We start from the raw sequence: 3,910 nt of genomic DNA, 5'->3' as shown, positions 1-3,910 counted from the left end.
GACAGAGACCCACACTGGAACACTGGACTGAGCTCCCAAAGTTCCTGATACTCTTGAGCTAGCCTGATTACTTATCATACCACCTTAACTCGCGACACAACACTATGATCCATTGAGAGGTCTTCTTCATCTGAATCTGTCTTTATTGCGTACTTGTAATCATTTTCTGAGCAGGGACACTTTTCTTTTTTAAATGCTAAGTGGGGGTGACTAGGACCAACTTCGTGGCCCTGCTTGTTTGCTCCACCCTGGCCAACATGGCAGAGTATTTTCACTACCTCTAAAAGCCATACTCACTGCTCCAGTTCCAGGGACACAGTGTGTCTATGTAGCCATTAAGCAATTGGTAGAACACTGCTCATAAGCCCCACTTAAGTGCAGGACTTCTCCAAAGATTCAGAGCTGTTCATGCACCTAGCATGAACCAGGAAGCCTTCTTAACGAAGTCATCTTTCTGCTTGTGGCCAGCAAAGAGAACCCATCAGAGAAAATGCTGCTACCAAGAAGCCATCCATAACTCTGTTCATTTATGTCTAGAATTCCTTCCCAAGCTCTCCTGGGTTTTATGTAGATACAGTCACCTTGCATTAGCATGACATTTTGGACAAGGAGACTGCTCTTTCATTCTCAGTCATATAGGCCTGAATAATGACATAGAAACTCTATTAATTACAACACTGTTTGGCCAATGACTCTGGCATATTCCTGGCTTATTCTTATATCTTAAATTAACAGATTCACCCATTTCTATTAATCTATGTATCACTGTGTATCTGTGGCCTACTGGTAAGGTTTTTCAGAGTCTTTCTCCATCAGCAGCTACATGGTGTTTCCTTGACTCCACCTACTCTTTTTCTATATCTTAGTTTGGATTTCCTACCTGGCTTTGCTCTGCTAAGCCATTGGTCAAAACATCTTTATTCACTAACCAAAGGCAATAAGACATATTCACAGTATACAGAAGGGAATCCTACATCAAGGAGCCTATAGACCACAACCCCAGATAAGCTAAGTAACAAGGAGAACCCTAAGAGAAACATACATAGATACCCCTGGGTGGGGAAAATAGACAAGATCTCCTGAGAAGATTGGAAGTGTGGAGGTGGGAGAGGAGGGAGGGTAGAAGGGGAAGAGGGGAAGAAGGGGAGCATGGAGGAGAACTAGAAGCAAAGCGATTATCAAGATTGGAGAAGGACAGGGACAGAGAACAAGGAAAGAGATATCTTGATTGAGGGAACCATTATTGGGCTTGCAAGAAACTTAATACTAGAGAAATTCCCAGGAATCCACAAGGATGACCCAGCTAAGACCCTAAGCAATAGCAGAGAGGGTACCTGAACTGGTCTTGCCCTGTAGTCTGATTGATGACTATCTTAAATGTCATCATAGAACCTACCTCCAGCAACTGATGGAAGCAGATGCAGAGAACCACAGCTGAACATTGGGCTAAGTTCCCAAAGTCCAGTTGAAGAGAGGAAGGAGTGAGAATATGAGGAAAAAGGTCAAGACCATGATGGGAATTCCCACTGAAACAGCGTATCTGAGCTAATGGAAGCCTTCCAGAGGGGGAACCAGCATAAGATCAAACCAGGCCCTCTGAATGTGAGTGATAATTATATGACTGGGGCAGACTGTGGGACCACTGACAGTGAGACTAGGATTTATCCCGACTATTTATTTTTGGCTTTTTGGGGACCCATTCTTTCTCGAGGTATGCCTTGTTCAGCCTAGATTAATAGGGAGGGCCTTGGTTATGCCTCAAAGCAATGTGCTAAACTTTGTTTACTCTCCACAGGAAGCCATACCTTATCTGAGAAGTAGATGGGGGTAGGATGGGAATTAGAAGTGGGGAAGGTGGAGGGAGTAGAAAGTGGGGAGGGAGTGGGAAGTGGATTTGGCATGTAAAATGAGATAATTTAGTTATTTAAAAAATAAATTAAAATAACAAATAAAGAGAGAGTAAATATTTATTTGGGCTCACATTTTCATTATGGCAGGGAAAGCATGGTGGAGATTTTCAGGTAATGATCTCAAAAGCTGTGGTAGAAGCAGTTCATCTTACTGCACACAAGAAGAGCATGATGCTATAACTGCTCTCTAATGCAAATGATAATTATTATTAAAGAATAATTCACAGAAAATAAATTGATTAAAGTAAAAAAAGAAGAGTATGATGCAGAAAGTAAAAATGGACATATTCTTCAATGCCTGTGGCAAATGACATACCTAGGCCCATTCTCATAAATAGCATCATTTCTTAAAATAGTACCTGTGTTTGAAGACCAATCAGTTAAAACATGAGGCTGTGAGGCAGGTGTTTTTAAGATTCAAACCATAATGCAATTTGTGGAATTTTTAAGTAAAAGAAGATAAAAATAATACTAAATCTTGGGACATGAAACTATGTATTCTTCCCTACCAGAAACATTAGAAAATCTCTTATTTTATGAATTCACTAATTTTAAGTTCACCATCTTCTTATGGCAACTGTTTGTGAATTCCTAAATCATGACTATATTACTTTTACCTCAATGAAACGTATTTCTATGAAAGTTTTGTACATTGCTATCATTATTCCTCTTTCCCACATCAAAATGTTTATGTAATGCTAATATTTCCTTTGACTTTGTTGTTGCTGTCCTCTAGTATAAATAGCCCTGTCCCTTTATCTAATAATTAATGTCTCTTCTGCCACTACGGCCACCCTTCTAGCATACCGTAGTCTCCTTCCAAAGTGAAGATACTAAGGCCGCATCAGTATTGTGATAGTCTTGCTCCAAAGATAGAAAGTAATGGAAGACAGCACATATTCGTTATAAATATGGGATTGTGAGAGCTTTGAATATCATTTGTCAACTCTGGAATTAATATAAAGAATATACCATTCCTTTGTTCATTCATTCAGAAGACATTTTACTGATGGCACACACAGTGTAAACAGGACCTCAAAAATGAAATACTTTAATAGCTGAATTCTATCATTTTATTTTCTTAACATGAAAGAGAATACATTCAAAGGTGTCAATGCCTTGTCAAACTGAAGAAACCCAGAGACTAATTATCTCAGTTTTTCTTATTTACAGAAGTTGGCCCTGATGTTTTAAACACATTTTCCTTAAGGAATATTATTTTTCTGTCACTGAGATTTAAAGGCAAAACCAAGAAAAAGGCAGCTAACCATTTAAAGCATGCTAGAGTATTAAACTTAAAATAGACAGTGAAAGGGGAATATCCAACTTCTGGGTAAGCCAACTGGCTCCTGAGGGGAATGAAAAAAGAAAACATTTACAGGTAAAACCTAGTGATATTTTTAAAAAGAGGGAATAATAAGGAATATAGTTTGAGTGAGGAGAGGACTGGGAAAGGAGGACAGATGAGATGGGGAAGAAAGGGATAACTAACACTAAGAAGGTTTGAAAATGCCATATAGAAACCTACTATTTTATAAGCTTCCTAAGCACACAGGCACACACACACACACACACACACACACACACACGTTGCAAGGAGGGAGGCTTGCTGGTCCCTGCCTCCCGGCTAGCTTAGCTCCAAAATAACTACGCAGAAGTTGTATTCATTAAACCACTGCTTGGCCCCTTAGCTATAACTTCTTATTGGCTAACCCTTGCACATTAATTTAACTCATTTCTATTAATCTGTATATCACCATGAGGCCGTGGCCTACCAGCAAAGTCTCAATATGTCTGTCTCTGGAGGTGGGTCCATGACTTCTCCTCAGTCTGCTTTCTTCCTCCCAGAATTCAGTTTTTCCTTCTCCACCTACCTAAGTTCTGCTCTATCAGGCCAAAGCAGTTTCTTTATTCATTAACCAATATAACCAACACACAGAGGGGACTCCCATCTCTCTCTCTCTCTCTCTCTCTCTCTCTCTCTCTCTCTCTCTCTCTCT

The sequence above is a fragment of the Microtus ochrogaster genome, unplaced genomic scaffold (genome assembly GCF_000317375.1).
Source record: "Microtus ochrogaster isolate Prairie Vole_2 unplaced genomic scaffold, MicOch1.0 UNK59, whole genome shotgun sequence".
Classification (NCBI taxonomy): domain Eukaryota; kingdom Metazoa; phylum Chordata; class Mammalia; order Rodentia; family Cricetidae; genus Microtus; species Microtus ochrogaster.
Note: the sequence above shows the minus strand (reverse complement) of the source record.